The sequence below is a fragment of the Pteropus medius genome, unplaced genomic scaffold (genome assembly GCF_902729225.1).
Source record: "Pteropus medius unplaced genomic scaffold, Ma_sr-lr_union100, whole genome shotgun sequence".
NCBI lineage: Eukaryota > Metazoa > Chordata > Mammalia > Chiroptera > Pteropodidae > Pteropus > Pteropus medius.
Genome location: NW_024340701.1, coordinates 17,692,984 through 17,710,462, shown reverse-complemented (window position 1 = coordinate 17,710,462; position 17,479 = coordinate 17,692,984). Strand labels below are relative to the sequence as shown.

The window sequence follows — 17,479 nt, the reverse complement described above, 5'->3', positions numbered from 1 at the left end:
ACCTGAGCCCTCCGCTGGGCAGCGCGGAGTCTGGTGGGAAGCCCTTTTGGGCGTGTGCGAGTCTGCGGCCGGAGGAAGTTGGTCCCTCTCAGAGGGCGTGCGGTGCATAGGCGAAGAGCGAAGAGGAACTTGAGCACCCGGCGTGATCCTCGGCCGCGGCGGGGAGGGCGAGGCGCCGCCGCGCCGCGGGGCCCGTGCTCTGAGCAGGCGGGCGGCTGTGCTGCAGAGCCTCCGCCAACTCGGGGGCTCCGGGCGGCGGCGACGTGCGCCTGCTGTTTACCAAGCAAGCCCTGGGGCGCCGTGCGCGGAGCCAGGCGGCTCGAGGCACGCGTGGTCCTAGCGGGCTTCCCGCTGCTGGCGCTTTCGGGTGCGAACGTCCCCGGGTCCCCGAGACGGCGGAGTCTGACCGCGTGTAGGCCGAAGCCGAGCCAGGTTTAATTTGCTGTTAATGAATCTTTTCCAGAAAGTCCGAGATCTCCAGTTAGAGGCTGTGAGTGCCCGCGCGCGGGCGCTCTGGCGATCTGAAGGGTGGGGGTTGGGAATGGAAGAGCGAAGGAAGGGGAGGTTACGTGCTGTTAAAACAAACCTTAAAAAGAAGCCAGCGCGCTTCGAATAGGTATTCGCATAGCCTCCCTGTGTCTAGACTAGATAGCTCAAGGTTTTAGGTGGGTTTTTCTCTTTTCTTTTTTCTTCTTTTCCTTTTTTTTTTTCCTTGAGAGAAGGCTAGTGGTTTTAGGTTCTCAGGTTTGGAGAAAGACCCTTAAAATGGCCTGGGAGTGAAAATATGGAGGAAATGGCCCACCCCAGAAGGTGGTGGGTGGTGAACGAAGAGTGACTTGGGTATTTCTAGCCATCTGACACTTACCGTGGTACTGGAAACGGACACGGCGAGCCGAAATCAATCCTTACGAGGTGCTGGATTCGGTTTTGCCAACAGAATTGCTTGTGTGGAAGGCATTTAATTGTCGGCCTTGGAGACTCCTGTACGTGGACACTTTGAGAATATGTTTGCTTCTCAACCCTTCCCACTCCACTCCCGATTTATCTGGTCTGGGTTTTACAGTGTTGGTTCTCGTGTTTATTTTGGGCATGATTTCACCGCGTGGAGGAAGGGGGGAGGTGGCGATGCTTAATATGCCGTCCAGGTTTAATTCGAGGCTGGCCTTCCGTGTGCGGTATACGCCACCGCTCACCGGGATTGCCTGGGGTAGTTAGGGGAGCGCGCGGGGTTCGGGCGCCAGGCGCTCGGCGGGCAGATCGGGGCTGGGGCTCGGAAGGCCCTAGCGCTGTCCTTTGAGGCGCTGTCACCAGTAGGTGACTGAGAGTTAATTAGGAAGTGTTCTCCGGATCAATGGGCCGCACAGCTCATTAGCGATTCTCTCCAGCTCTTTGCAGGGCTGGCCGGGCCTCTGCCTCCCACACAGGCCGGGGCCCCGCGGCTCCGGCTGCGGAGAGCGCCGCTGGGAAGTGGGGAGGGCGGGGCAGTGAGGGGCAGCAGGGAGGCTAGTGTAACTTCTCCGGGTGGCGCGTTGCGTGCGGCGCGGCGAGGCCCGCGCAGCCCGCTCTTTCTTCCTGCTCTCGGTCGCCTCGACTGTGTCTTTAACTCGCTCCCGCTCGCGTTGCTGCCTGGCTGCTCCACCCCGCCTCCCTCGCCTATCTCTTGTTCTCTAAGCACGACGCCTGTGCTCCCCGCCCAGTTTAGGATTAGACAAGATAAAAATAGGACTGCCCAGCGCGCAGAGCTGTGACTGTGCCCCGGCAGCAAAGCTGGAGGGAGCTTGGGGGGCTAGGGCCAGGGAGGACCTGCGATGCGCTCGCTGCGCCCCACGCCCTTTAACTCCCCCATCCACCCTGCAGGCGCGGTCACGCTTCCCAGGTTTTGTCCGCCGGGAACTGTGCGGGCAGGGGGACCTGGGCAGGGTCTCCGTGCTCTCGCGGGTGTTGTTGGTGTGCCTGTGATAGATCGGTCTAGACAGGCATGCAGGCTCCCTCCCCGGCTGAAGGACGGGAGAAAGGGGGCGGGCGGCGGAGGCGGCGGCAGACCCGTGAGCAGCGAGTGAGCGAGCCAGCCTGCGGGCCCAGCGAGCAGGGTGGAGAGAAGGCTGCGAGGGTTTCGCTTAACTCTTTAAAGGCGGTGGGGAGTGTTATGTGGGGTGGTCAAAGAGCCTAGCAGAAATTCTTGGAGGCACAGTAGCCCGCCCCCAGGGAGGGAGGCGGAAGTCTGGGCCTAGGATTTTCCTTTCTCTGCATGCTCACATCCTGGTGTATTGGGCTCCGTTCTTCGACAAACCCACAACAAACCCAACGCAGCTGCTAGATGATTTAGTTTGACCCAATTTGACCCGATACCTCTCAGTGGGGGAGGTGAGAACACAATGGGCATCCTCACTTAAAGGAATTGAGTTTGGGAGATGCATATGTAGACCTCAGTGTTCCCAGAGAGATCTAGTAAGGGGAGATCTGCTGAGAGCTGTAGTCTTGTGAGGCCTCTGATGGAGATTGCTGCAGACTGAAAAACCCAGCCTGAAATGCTAGGCCACTGTATACAGGTATGCATTGGAGAGAGCAAAGAGGTTCTTGAGTTTGTATAGATGCACTTTTAACCATGAACTTGTGAAGAGTTAGAATCAGATATGTGTTGAGAGACTCCCTCCAAACATGAGTTGGCCGGTGATGTGTACAAGATCAATAATTTGTATTCACATACGTGGGGTCAGTATTGAATTGGTTTAAAAATTCCTTATAACTGCAGGCATTGGTCTAGTTCTTTCCAGAGGGTGAAATTGGTGGGTGTATAAATAAATCATTAGTAGCACTCCTGTCTCCTTTCCCCTCCTCTCTCTTTTAGGGTTTGTGGTCTAGATCTTCTAGTTGCATTTAAACTACAAACTCTTATTGGTCTGGCTTGAAAATGAGTCACATTATAGGCAATGCAAGAACATAAGTAGTAGTAGGGAGGTGTACGTGTTAGACAGGAATGCTCAGATTAAGATGTGCGCCTGGATGACATGTGCTGAGACAAATCAAGACACTTGGGCTCCGATGCCCACAAGGAACAAGAGATAACAAGAGATAGAGAACTGGCCAAGAGAAATGTAAACATGGATTTGCAAATACAGAGGAGACCTACAGTGATATTCTAAGAGAAAAATCCCAGACTTTGTTGAGCTGGAAACTAGGGCAGAATTTCTGTAACTGTGTTCCAGAGACAAAAGCCCATTTAAAGGTGTGAAGAGGGTCACTTGGAAACACGAAAAGCATTCATATGCATATATCCATGCTTAGATACACAGGCTGAATGACAAAAACTCAGTAGCTGAGGAAGACTTGGGCAGGGAAGTGTGGGCCACACCACCACTTTCACACCCTCATTCACAAGGAAATAATGCTTCTTTGGCTAGAAGGGAACTGAAGACCAAGCGGCCTAGCTAAGGGTGGATGGCCCTCAAATACTAAGATTACTTCTGGTTATAGTTTTTTCCCACCTAGAGCAGAGAGAGGCTATGTGTTGTGCAAGTAGGATTTTGAGTTCTTGACCTTGAGTGGATGGAGGGTAGAGGAAAAAGAAAAGTAGCTTTCCACTTTGGGTCAGGAGGGATGGATGGATGTTGCACTGCTCAACTGTTTGCTAAGGTGGCACCAGGGCCTAGTGGACTGATAAAGACAACTGAAATAAGTGTGAAGTTCGGCCTCTGGGAGGAATAAAGGGGAGGTATGCTTTCATTTTCTTTTGGAGGAGACCATGCGGGGACAGCCTGCATAGGGTAGATTAGCAGGCGCCTCTGTGACCCCAGACGCTCACGTAAACTAGGCTAGGGTTTGATTTGCCCGCGGCGTCGATTTGCCGCGGTCCCTCTTTGTCTGAGCCCAGCCGGGAATTCCAGCTTTTATTGGGAAGACCGCACTCGGGTGGAGCCCGCTCGGGGTCGGACGGGGCAGGGCTGGGCCAGCGGCTGGGCGGGAAGCTCATAGGCCGCAGTGCCGCCCGAACCTCTCGACAGCCTGGACGGTAGTCAGGAGCGCCCCGCAGCCCTGGCAATCAATACCACCTTGATGGTTTCCTCGAGGGCTCTGGCCTGTCTGACCCAGCCTGGCCCGCCGGGTGGGGGACTCAGCGTCCCCACTCCTTCTCCGCCAGCCAAAGGCAGTAAGGAGCTCAGATGGCCCTTTGTTAGGCCCCAGGGTCACACCCGTGCCCTGAGGGCCACAGAGGGAATGGAGAGCGGTGCGGGGGTGGAAGCGTGGGGGGAGGAACCGTCTAGCTTGGAGGCCTCAGGCTCCAGTTCACATGGTTCAGGCGTGGCAGGGCCTCACACGGTTCTGGGAGGGGAGGCCGAGGCCGGCCCTGGCTGCCGTGGCTGCTTTGCAGGTGTGTATGGCCGGCAGAATTCCTTCTGTGTGCAAAGCCGGCTGCGCTTCTGGGGCCTGGGTGGCAACGGCCGGGTTGAGAAGCAGCGGGCGGAGGGGGGGCCGGGGGGGGAGGGGCAGAAGTGGATGGCCTTCTCAGACAGCCTTCCGCGTGGCCAAGCTGCCTTCATCGCCAGCACTTGGGCCAGTACGTCCACCGACCCCCTCCTGGCCTGGCGGCTTTTGCTGTTTATCCCTAGGATGTTCCTCAAGAAGGGAAGTCTGACTTAGTGAACGATGCTTTTCTACAGTATTTCTGTAGAAGGCCCCCATTTCCAGAGCAAAGCTCATCTCCGCCTGCCCCGAATGGAGAGTCTCAGAAATGGGGGTCCCCACTTGGTTAATTTTAAGAGCCATATCATCACAGCCAACAGCACCCCTCAGCACTCATGGGCTCGGATCTCTGTGATTAGACTAGCGGGGAAGTCCGCTAGGAGAAGATCCTGACAGCATAAAATATAATTTGTGATCTAAAAGACAGTTTCCAGTATAATCTCATTATGCACCACAGACTCCCGGTGTTATTTTGTGGAAGGCGGACAATGATCAATTTACATTGACCCAGGGCTGGGCGAGCTTTTAGATGGTAATTGCCATATTGATTTGCATGCAAAAAGGAGACCTGCTAAAATTAAAGACCGGAAGCTAAATTAAACTAAATTTATTGTCTAGGTGCAAACCAGAGGAATTATTGGGGGAGGGCGGTGAGTCAGGTCAGGGTGTCAGGGGCAGAGCAGGTGAGAGGCCCCAGAGTTTCAGGAGGTCACGAATTAGGGAGTAATGTTTGCCCTTGTGGTTTCATAATAGGAGGGAACTTGTTTAGGGTGTGGGGACCCAGAGGGAAAAAGTTATAAACAGGCACTATTGCATTGAAGGCACTGGAGTCTTTTAATGCTAATAGTAACTGCGAGAGGGAGGAGAGGGTTATAGGGGTCTTCCTGCACCATTTCCAGCACCCCAATTTCTATTGTTCTACCCAAGCGCTCGCAATCGTGCCAGGGACACCCAGAATTTTTATATCTGAGGAGTTAAATGTTTTTTTTTAAAGCCGCCCATAACCTTTTCCGCCTCATTCACTCTTCTTCCTCCCTCCTGGCATGTAAGCTCCTTCACGGAACGCACGAGTGTGGGGCGCACTGCAAGCGCGCCATGGGCAGGCTCAGGGACCATTGGAGGCTGCGAGTTCCTCCCAGGACGCAGCAGTCTCTGAGTCAGCTGGACGCCGATCCCTGGGAGAAGCCGCCCGCACCAGGTGGCCCAAGTGGGGGGAGGGGACGTCTGCCCGGACCACAGTCTCGAGGTGCCGGGGGCGGGTCGCCTCCCCTGAGGTTGGGGCCTGCACCGAACTGGAGGGCGGGGATGGACTGGAAACGCTGCTGCCTCGATCTCGGAGGTCGAAAAGTTTAAAAAAGAGCGAGAGCGAGTCACTGGCTGGGAGCCAGGGGAGGCTGGACCGCGGGGGCGTGTTCGGCTAGCTAGAGTGGTGAGGACCCGGCGCCGCCATCGCCTCGATCCCTCCCGCTGTGCCCAGGCTCTTGCCCGCCCAGTCGTTCTTGGAGCCATTTCGTACATCTGGAGCCTCGGCCTCTGGAGGAGCAACCAGTCGGTGCCCCTGCCGGTTCCTATCTCCACTGAGCCTAGCTAGATACCTAGAGACAACCGTCGGGTATGGGTAGTTCCCGGAGCTTCTGAAAGCCTGGGGCAGACCTGGAAACTAGAGATGCATCAGGGAGGGTATGTTGGGCGCCGACCCCGTGTTTCTGGGACGAGAAGTTGGAGAAAGGATAGGCTTTTTTTGTGTGTAGGGGGTGGGGCAGGGGTCCAGTAAGGCCTAGCATCTTGCAAGCCACTTCCATCTTAATTCCCTCCACCACTATACTTGGGTACCTGAAGTTTTTCGTTAAAGCCCTAGGAAAGATAGGCGTAGGCACGCTTTACAAAGGGCTTTTGCTCTGTCTAGATAATTTGATTTATTGCTTTATGTGGCAAAACTAGGGTGGCAAGCCTAATTCTAGTTCCAGGAGTCAGCGCTTCTTGCAGAGACCTGAAAGTAGGGACCCACCTACTACCCCTGCCTATTGGCTCATGGAGGAAGAGAAAGTGGATCCTTGTTGGAGCTGTGGCCTCACACCAGGGTATTCCAGTATAGGGAGATGTAGAGAATGGGGGCGGGGAAGTGAGGCGCTACAAAAAACTTCACATGCACCAAGATAGACTTCAAATGCACTGAGACGACTGGATGTAGAAGCAGCTGAGTTCCAGGCTCCTTGTGGACTGAGTTGCCTAGGTGTTAAAGGCTATCCTTTTACCCTGGACTTGAATAACAAGGCCTACGGAAGTCTTCCGAACTTCTTGGGGATTTCGAATGACACAGTTAAACCAATAATTGGCTCCTCTCCGCAACTCCAGTACTGGGTTTGACCGTGGCCCATTTTTACTAGCTGTGTGACCTTGGGGGCAAGTTATTTATGGCCTCTGAGCCTCCGCAAGTTTCTTCATTTGTAAGACTGGGAATAATTATCCACCTTAGGATCAAAGAAGAATACTTGGCACATAGTAGGCCCCAAGGATTAGTGATTGATTCAGATGACTGGTCATGTTCTTATAGGTTGCTCCTCCAGTACTCTCTGCCCCCGACAGCCTTCTGAGACCCCTTGAGACTTGAGGCCAAAGTCTGGGGACCAATAATAAGGGTTATGTTCTCCCCAGAGTATCCCCAAGGATATTTCTCCGGGTCCACCTCCATGGGTTCCTTTTTCTCTTTGTCACAGCTCTTTGCATTCTTCATTTTAAAGGATTCCATATGAAAGGACTTGGATTTTTTACCCCCTAAGTGGGATCATTATATGGTTAAGAATTGATTCCAGAACCTGTATGTGGGTGCTCTTTAAAAGCGAATCTTCTCGTCATTCTTTCGGGGGAGGGAAGAGCAGTGGCTGGAGGGGAGAGACCTGGGTGGAAGAGGTGAAGGGGTAGCCTGCTGTTGAGGCCAGAGGTGCTGTGGTTTGTTTGATAGGGATTAAGTCCGGATGTTATGAGGGCTCAGTGTGGTTTTCAATAAAGTCTGCCAGGGATTGCTTCTTTTATATAGATATATATTTTAAAAAATTACTAGCATGAGAAGAAAACCAGACCTGTATGGATCTCGGCCGGTAGTAAGCTACTGTGATCAGGTTTCCTACTCGACTCCCAGAGGGGAAGTCAGCGTTTGATTGAAGCTACACTTGGTTCTTGACTCTCAGGGGATGCCTGCTCTGAAACAGGAGCCCTCCCTTTCTCTCCTCCTCCCCCAACCCTTTCTTTCTTCCCCTAAAAGCCTTTGTGCTGAAAGAGCTTCAGTAGGCACGAATCCCTGGTCCCTCTCTAAAGAATGCCTTCCAGCCTTTGCTGACATTGTTTCGTGAACAGTGGGTTTTACCAGGCCAGCAGTCCCCCACCCTCCCATCTTAGCTCACTATTTTAGAGGTAGGGTATGGCCAGGACATGCCTAACTGTGATGCTTTCACCCTGTGTAGCTAGGGCCTTGTCTGTCATCTGAAGACACCTTAACCTTTGCCCTAGGTGCCCCTAGAGGGAGGTGAAGGTGGGGAGAGCAAGGACAGGGGGCTGTTGAAGGTCTGTTTGTTTTCTTAGAGCTACAGAGGCTGAGGATGGAATGAGGTGAGTCTGAGAGTTTGCATGTTCCAGCTTTGGGTGTAAAACTTGGTTTAATTGGAGAAACTCATAGGCATTTAACAGTTCTGTAGAAATGCAAACTTGAAATAGCTTTAGGCCAGGTCATTTAGGAAAGAATAAATGAAGTACAGAAATGTCCAAATTCTGTAAAATCCTCCAGTTGTCTGCCGTCCCATAAACACATGACAAGTGCCAAGGCATTGCCAGTCAAAACACTCGTGGAATCAGCAGCCACCACCCTTTGTATTTATTATTTTATTAACAGCATTTTACACAGCATTTAACAAGCACAGCCTGCCTGCTTTGCACCGTGACTCTCAGCAGACTAAGGGGTGGAATACTGCTGGGGGTGAGAGGAGTGGTCTCTAAGAGAGACTGCTAGCTAGAGAATTCTCTTCAGATGGGGAAGGAAAAGTAGCATTTGGGATTGGCCCCAAAGAGAAGACAAAAGTAAGACTTTGGAGGAAGACATCTCCTCCCTTCTCGGGAGGAAAGTTGTGCAGATGCGGTATGTCTGGCCTCTGCTTGGTTTCCAGAAGGTGAAACCTGGTCTGTTTCATGATACTTTGCCCATCATTTTTTGGCGATTTTCAAGTATTTGTCTGCTTTCGTTCTATATCCTGGTGGAAAGTTTATAACGAAAAGTAATGCCTTTCTTAAGTCATAAAATGAGCCTTGTATGATTATTTAATTAAAATCTATTTAAGGACCGATTAGGCGTGTAATTTGCGCTAATAATGACGATTATGGAAATGTTCGACTTAACCAAAAATCATAAAGGAGACATTTTGATCAGTGGGGCAGCCAGTGAGTATTGAGGGAGATGGACTATTTCCGAAACACAAGGGGCTGCAGAAAACCCAGAGCTGCCTGGCCAATGTGACATGGCAGGAGAGCCCACGCTTTGCTGAGCATGGAAACCAAACCGACCCTGGGAGTCTGAATAACCTTTATTCCCAGCTGAGGAACTGGGGGAGGGGTGCTTCCCCAAGCCACCAGGAGGAGAAAACTCTGGGAGCTAGCTGATAAACCATACCGAAACCTTGGTAAAATGGCTGTGCTCTTTTGCTTTGACAATCAGCAGCGACAAACGCATGCTGCCTTGGCTAGCCCTGGCTGGAGCCTGAGGGTGGGGAGGAGGTCCCTTGTTTCAGAGAAACCTGCCAGCTGCTGGGCTTGGTGCGAAGGCTGCAGAGGCAGACACAATGCTGCTGTTGTTGGTTTGATCTCGAACTGTGGATTGTTAGTCTGGCTTTAACTATGTGGTAAGGGGGGAATGTGAAGGCTGTTTACAGCCAGTGCAAATAATGTGACAGCTGTTGGTGCACGAGCAGCGCTGCGCCTCCTCGCGCCTCCTCGGCACTTACACAAAGCGCACACTATGCAGGCCTGCCGAGAGCTGCAGAGGTGGCCTCCACTTTCTGGCCAGAGTGCGTCCTCAGACAGAGAAAGCTCAGCAGCAGACCGCCCCCCCCCTTCCCGCCTCCCGCCCCTAACACACTCCTGACTCCCAGGATTGGGATGGAGGTGCGATGGTATGTGTATTGTGCTTTAGGAAACTTGTTAGGCACAGGTGGAGGGAGAAGGCTCACAGGGTCATGAGTGTCAGTCTGGAGAGGTTTGGCCAGGAACTGTGGACCTGAATCCTCATCCGATTATGACAAGATTTTTAAGATTTGGGGAGATAACATTCAGCCCTAAGCAATCTTGTTGGAAAGAATGTATTATTAACTGAAAGCTTTCTGGAAATTACAGAGGCTCTGAGGGCCGTTGTTCCCCTCTGAAATGGCCCTGTTATTCAACAAGTTAGGGAGATAGGCTAGCGCTGTGTGGTCTATGCTCGGTACTGTTTTCCTGGATTGGAAACACACGTGTGTAGGTTCCGGACCCAAAGGGTGGTATATTTGGGTGGAAGGGGTGTAAGTTGGGTTCTGATTACCCACATCCCTTAACCTTTTTTCCCTAGCCTGCCCATTTTCCAGAGTGTATTTGCCTTCAGCTGCAGGATACAGAGGTGCAGTCCTGAGGTCTGCCCACAGTGCCACCCCACTCTGTGACTTAATCATCTAGAGGCCCACGGCCACAAACCCTCTATGAGTTTCTGGTCCCTTGCCAGGCGCTGCAGGGAGGTGCCAGGGTGAGAGAGAGAGCTGTTGGTGGCAGCAGACACTCACTGGGCCAGTCCTAGAAATGCTTGGATGGCCAGGAAGGTGTGCCTGCCTCTGGGCTGTCCTGGGGCACGCTGGGTATAAAAATCACCCCCACACACACACCCCATCCCAAGGTGGAAACCTTTACAGCCCTGGCCCCTGGGCTTTGGAGGAGGGTCATTTAGAGCTGACTTAATTCTATATCCCGCCCTTTTCTGTGTGACTTTGCTTGGTATCTGGGTGTACAGCCTACAGGATGTCTGCAAATCAAATCCCTACCCTGCCCCACCACCCCCAGGTCTCCTCTCTCTGAGTTTTAATGTGGACTTCTACATCTAGTTGGGTTCCCTAGTGGGGAGCTGGGAGATGCTTCTGGAGTGATACATGAACTTCGGTGCCAGTTCTATAAATTGGTCTCTTTTTATGACGTGTGCCATTTTCTGTAGGAATGTTGCTTGCAAAACGAGTTTCGCCTTGGAGGAAAGGCGGAAAGATAAACAAGCCTGCAACGCCAAAACACTGGCAGTCTTTCCCTCCTTCCAGCTCTCTTAAAGCAGCCGGGCTGTATTTCCAGGATTAGACTTCATGCTTGTGAGGAGGGACTCTGGTTGGCTTTTTTTTTTTCCCCCAAGCAAATGCAAATTAGAGAAAAATAATTTTCTTTCAACGATATGCAATGTATTAGTCACTTGTTATCGTGCTCCAAGGCAGGCCTCATTTGCGCGTCTGCCAGCTCGCTCACATCTGCTCCACGCTGTTCGGGGCATTTTAACCTTGGCGGTGTCGTGTCTAGTCCCGCGGATCAAGGAGGAGTAATTAAGCTCTGAACAGCCAAAAAAATTCATGGGCCCGCATCTATGCCGCACTTGTTCCACAGCTTTGTTTGGGGTGTTCTGAGTTCCAAGACTGATAGCAGACATGAGGTTCCCATTGTTCCTTGTAAAGAAAGTGGGCACCCCCTCCTCCTCTGACCCTCATCCCCAGCCTTCCCAAGATCCCCAGGCAGCACACAATCAGTAAGGAATGTGGGTGCAGACCACAGGACTCTATGTTTTATGCACCTTTTATTCGTAAAAAGTTCCTTTGTGCTTCCTGTGTACTAATGATAGCTGTTGTTAATAGCCTTATGGTATCGCTTGTTCCTTTGTGTGTTGGGGGTGGAGGGATTAAGTGTGTTTTATTCCTGCAAAACCCTGTTGGAGACTACAGTGAATTGACATTCTCCCCACCCACCCAGTTGTGTGGATCATTCATTCTGGATTTGCCCCCAGGTTGTGTAGATGCCAAGTGGGAACCCAGCTCTGTAGAGACTAGACAGAAGGGGGTGTGAGGTTTTGGGGCAAGGGGGAGAAGAGTGAGGGCAATTAACTGTATCCAACCTAGGTTTCCTGCCCTGGGTCTCCTCTTGATGGGGAGGACACCAGCTTTCTAATGGGTCCCCTTCTTGGATACACACGTGTCGTGTAACACAACCATAAAGAAAGAGTGAAAAGGAACAAAAAGCATGCTGTAGTAGCCTAGAAGGGGGGAATGTCCGATGTTTGTCCACAGGGTGACCTGGGGCCGTGGCTTGGCGGGGGGTGGGGCAGGAGTATTGTGTATTGATGATATTGTGTGTGTGTGGCCTTGTGGTAGGCAGCTGAAACTCTGCCATCATTCTTGCTGGTGCCCTCACTCCCTCTTTACAATTGGCTACACTTGGCTTGCATCATTGTGGCGGGGGAGGGGGGAGCGGGAAGGCATCCACGGGGGGCAACACTCCAGTCTGGTCGGAAGGGAGCCCAGGATGATGGTCCAGAGGGGTCTCATTGCCCATTCCCCAGGTGGGCTTTGCCAGCAGTACACCTTGGCTTCTCCATGTCTCCAGCCAAAGTTGCTTTTTTGTCAGATTCAATGGCGGGGACAGGAGGTGTGGTGGGAGCTTGGGAAGGAGAACCACAGAGGAGCACAAGGGGACCCGACGGGTTAACCTGGGTCAGGGGATTGCAGCGGTTTCTGGAAGGCCAGGGGGGTGCCTGGGGACCTCCGCGGAGAAGTGGAGGAGGGGCGGGCTGGCAGGAAGGCTGGCAGAAGCGAGCGGAGCCGCCCGGCCTGGGTATTGTGTGGTAGGAGAAATCCGCTGTTGCCGACTGATCGCTTCCAGGCTGTGAGGCGGGGGAGGTGCGCCCTCGCGCCCCTCCTGCTCTCACCGCGGAGGCCACCAAGGGCCAAGTTCACTCCTGAACGACTGGAGTGGCTCTCTGCTCTGACTCAGGCGCCCTGCAAAGAGGCAGGGAAGATTCTGGTTGCTCGAAAAGGTCAGGACCCACGAGTATCTGTTCCGCCCTCCCCACCTCTGTGCGCCTCTCTCCCTCCCCTCTCTCTCCCTAACAACCCCCTTGCCCCAGCAGCTCAGTCTGTTACTAATGCAAAACTTGAGGTGTGGGTGGGGATGCCCCTAGAGGCAATGGCCATGGCTTGGAGCATGCCAAGAGACCATGCCTGGGCTGGCTGGATGACTCCGCCCAACACCTTCCCCTCCAACATCCATGGAGTGAGAGAGGACCAGCGTCCCTCAGCCACACCCCTGGAAGCCTGTGGCCCTGCCCTGACCTGGAGAGGCAGCCTTGAGGTCCCCCACTCTCTGCTGTTACTCACACTACTCACAAGCAGTTCAGGAGGACCCGCCCCAACTGCATATCCGGAGAGCTTTTTCTTCTCATTTCCCACCCCCCACGTCCCCATCCTAAAATAACTTCTTCACCCCCTCACCCTCTTCTTTGACACCAGTAGAGAAGTGCTGCTGTGCGCTGTGCGTGACTCAGTCTGCACTTGAAGCGGCCCCAGGAAGGGCTCCCACGTGGTTTGCTTCGATGAAATCCACACAACTCTGCTGAAGGTCACCCCTCCCTGGCCTGGCCCCTCTCCGTGTCCCTGCCTCAGCCTTCCCATTGCCACAAAGAAACTATGCAGCAATTCTGGGGTTTGTTTCACAGTATGTTTCGTGGAGTCAGATGCTGTTTAATGGGGTTAAACGTGGCCTGTATCAGCTATTGCCAGGCAAAACTCAAGTCCATAGTGCAGTTTAATCCTCTGGAAAACATGGTGGCAAATATTTACAGATACGGGGACCAAGGTTGAAGAGGTTCGGCCACCTGCCCAGAGACACACTGTGCATGAGGGTTAGAGCTGGGAGGCTGTGGTGACCATATTTTCGCATGATCTTTAGATAACCAGGCATGCAGTGGAGGGGAGGGGTGCTTCTCCAAAGAAGGTCCCCAGCCCACTGCACATTAGCTGAGATCCCCGACGCCTTCTTGGCCATCTTAGCCAGAAGCTCCTGCAAACCTGTCCAAGCCTTCTTGGTCACTAACTAGATAACTGTTTGATTGGGCCAAGGGGAACCTAGTGATGGAGACTCGAAAATAGTGCACCATTAGGGCTGGTGTGCAGTGTGGGAGTTGGGATGGTTTGATAGTGATGCTTTCCATTTTGTTAGTGCCACTTGACAAGTGTGATGTGCAGACTAACCGATCAGCACCTCAAGGGCGGAGGCACAGTGGAAAGTGGCCTGGTGCCAGGAAGAGCAGAGGTGGAGAGAAAGGAGAGGTGCCAGTAGTAACCTGGTGCTGCCTCACCTCCCCTCCCTTCACTCGTCCTGGCCTCTCAGAGTCACTGCTCCTTCCTTTACAACTTGCTCTTTGTTGTCTGCCAGGGTAACTCACCTTTAAGGAAAAAACAAACATTCCCTCCTTTTCTTCAATCCATAATGGCGTTCTCAAGGAATAATCGAAATAGTGGTGGTGGGTGCTGCTTGGGGCTCATGTGCCCCCTCATGTCCTTTCACAGAAGCAGAAGTACCCCTTCTCAGGGATGCCAAGGTTGGGGTGACAGCTCCTAATCTTGCTCCCTCTGACCTCTTTCTGCCAATCAGGCCCTTCTCTCCAGTGTCCAGGCCAAGCTCAGATACTAATCATAGCTCTTGGCTTCAAGAGCAGATGGCTGCCCAAGTCTGTTGAGGGAGACCCAAACTCCTGTGCTTTCAGTTACCTCCAAACTGGGAGTTGGAGACCCCTTGGTTTGTGTCTGTTTTTTGAGCCAGATCTCTCCCCGGAACTGGTATTTCACTGGGCAGCTGCTACAATTCCCATCTGTTCTTTAGAAACCAGTCACTCTTCAGTCTCCCTGTCTGACCTCTTCTCAGCCATCTTCCCTCTTCATCTGTATTCCACATCTTTGCCCCGTTCTCTCTACTACTGGAAAAAAGGGTTAAACCCTAGAGCCAAGGTGTAGCTTCGTAGCTCACAGTCTGCAAACAGGTTGGTGCTTGTAAAGTGCTTTTCATGAGTGACTTCACACATCTTGGCACTTCTAGAAGCATAGCCTGCCTGTGGAAGAAGTGGGGGGAGCGTTGAGAAATAAGTGCAAATGAGCCTCTTATATATAGCAGCAAAGTGCTTGCCCTGTTTGTCATCCAAATATATCATTGTCCCTCTCTACCATATCCCACGGCCAAGGGTCAGCAAAGCCAGTTTTGAAGCACTTCCCCTTAGAGGTAAAAAAAAACAAAACAAAAACAAAAAGGCCCCAACTATTTTAACAGCCGCTTCTAGAAGTTGAGTGGGATAAGCATCGCTGGATGTCTGCTTCTCAGTCTCTTTTGTACCCTCACTGTTCCCTTAGTAATACATCCCAGAGAGATAGAGGAGACGAGTCCCCTTTCTTCAGTAATGGTGGGGTGTACACAGTATGGCCTTTGCTGAAGATATTCCTGCTGGGGATTTAGGATGCTCTTGTTTGTTGCCCTAGAGAAGGGCCTTGTACCAGGCAGGGTCATTGCTCATTGGCCCTTTCCACTCAGCTCTATCTTTGACCAGGGATGTGAAGAGTTAAAAGTCTTTAAGCTTGTTGCAATGAAATTATGGCTGGCAGTGGCGCCGCTGTTTGTTCAACAGACCTCCACTTTTAAACAGTTCACAAAAAGTTCATGGGGCAGCTAAAGATTATAAGTGTGTGTGTGCGTGCACGTGCATGTGCGTGTGTGTAGTCAGGAGGATCCAGCAATGTACTCCCCCTTTTGTTTCTTCATGTTCAATCCTGCCCATCCCCCATCCTTCCCCAAACACACACACAGATGACACTGAATCGCGCTCTAGGCCTCAACACTCCATCTGACCCTGTGCATGTGGGAACACTTCATTCTGATGTCCAGTGTCATTTATCTGTGCAGCATTAATATTGAAAACCCCACAGGACAAGCCTTGGAGAAGGGGAGAAGCTTTCAAAGTACCCAGCGATTCCAGATGTCTCTAAACATTTACCTTTCTGCCAACTCCAGGCTGCCCTTTCAAACGAAGGGGGCTCAGTATGATAATTGAGGCAGCACCCTTCCTATTTCCTCAGTCAGATGCTTGGAGATCCTTGTCACAAAGTGACAACTAAAGGAGGTGTGTAGGAAATGGCTTGTTTAAGAGGAGGCCAGTTTTGAAGACTGGGGACTCTGGAAAATTGAGGTTTCATAGGCATACACTCTTCTAACCTCATCCTTTTCTTAGGCATTGGATTGAGTGACCCTTTTGTTCCTCATGTAATTTCTGCATTTCATCATGACACACAGCTAGGGGATGGCATGGTGCAGTCCCACTGCTGCAGCCAGTGACCAGGATACTTGAAGGAATGTTGCTCCACCTTCTACGTTAGGCCACCCAGAATATCTTCCTTTTGTTAGGATGGACGGCAGGGGTTAGGGAGGGGACACTTTGTTGAATGTGCCTTGTGATCAGCCCAGCACCAATGGTGGTGTTCCTCCCAACTTGATTTTTGTATATTCGGAAGATGGAAGAAAAAGCCCACAAGCCCCCACGGAACCTTCCTCAACACCCAAGTTTGTCTTTTTGGGACACATGACTCTCGCATTGGAAACACACCCCAGTCTATCTGAAGAAAGAGACGCTTCCTAGAGAAATATAGCTCCTTCAGAATCCCACCAGGCCTGCCATACTCTGCAGATGTCTGCTTCATCTTTCCTTCTCCCCTAGCTTTATTGTTGAGCTCTGACTGTGCGTGGCGTGTCTGTATATGTGGCTCTTGATTAATAGACGGTGTTCTATGTATAGGGGCCAATGGGGGATGCTGGTGGACAAAAGGCCTAGATAGGACAAAGAAATGCCCAGGGACAGTCTGGCTTTTGGATTCAGGTCTCCCAGGTGCTCCTCCACCCCCACCCTCCAAGACTCTAGTAAAAGGAGTTCCCGAACCCGGTGCCTCCAACCCAGGCAGACCTGGCAGTCTGCTTGCGTGCTAAAGTGTAAAAAACGAGCATTTGCATATTTTTTCCTGCTAACAAAGGAAATGTGTTGACTTAGGGAACATTTGGGCTTTCGGAAACTGTGTGGGTGGGTGTGTGAGGGAGGAGGAGAAAGAAAAGTTCCCCTGATGATCTGCACACCAATGATTTCACACTTTGATTTGGGTCGGGGTAAAGATGCAGTGGCCAGTGAGACAAGGGAGCTGATGATGTGATTGTGAGCAGGGAATTGCCCAGGGCCATCGGTCCCAGGCATTAAAGGCTCCCCTACTTATTAACCCAGCATTTAACAGCAGGATATGGGCTGAAGCGCAGTCAAAAGAAACGGCTCAACCTCCAAAGAGCAATTAAAATCCTGCACGAGGATAAATCACGCGCCGTGATAATCCTGTTAATAAAATGCAGCTTGTCCTGACCCTTCACTCATGCGGCAAACTAGAATGTGACGTGGGGTGGGGGTGGTGGGCAGAGAAGGTAAGAAAGTGTGTGTGGAGGGGAGAGGTGATCTCCCCTTCTCTGCTTGGCAGCCTCTACCTCCCTGTAGGTGGAAAATGGGTGGCTTTTGGCCACTCAGCATGCCAACGGCTGGCAGCCCAGCAGACTGGGCTGCTAAGACTTCCGCACTCGCTAATGATTTCTTGTCCCCAGCGAGCAGGCGTCATTGAATTACTCAGCTACCTCCCTTTGCACCTCCCAGGCCAAACCACCGAGTTCAGTGCTTAATCTAATCTAGGGCTGGGGTGGGGCTGCTCACCAGTCCACCGACTCTTTAACCCTCGAGCTGTAAGTTGCACACACCACAGCCCTGGAAATGCATGGTGGTGTGGGCCACCCCTGACTGTTGTGCCTTCCACCCACCCTGATCCTTTCAGCCCCAAGAAGAATCAGTGTGTGGCTCCCTGGAATCCAGCATTGTTCCTTCCAAGTGTGGTTCTCCGAATGCTGGGAAAGAGGAAGAGAG

The 17,479-nt window shown here is 52.2% G+C and overlaps 1 protein-coding gene across 13 annotated transcripts in view; it reads left to right on the top strand.

Moving 5' to 3' along the window:
• The window catches only part of BCOR (BCL6 corepressor), a 111,924-nt gene that overhangs the window by 69,014 nt on the left and 25,431 nt on the right, over positions 1-17,479 (top strand). The window contains exon 1 of one of the 13 annotated variants that reach the window (XM_039888381.1): positions 209-432. The exons of 11 other annotated variants lie outside the window; for them this stretch is intronic. The gene's annotated coding sequence lies outside the window, so the exon portion shown is untranslated. Of the gene's footprint in view, positions 1-208; positions 491-17,479 lie in introns of those variants that run through there. One more of the 13 variants, XM_039888342.1, reaches the window with a different exon arrangement.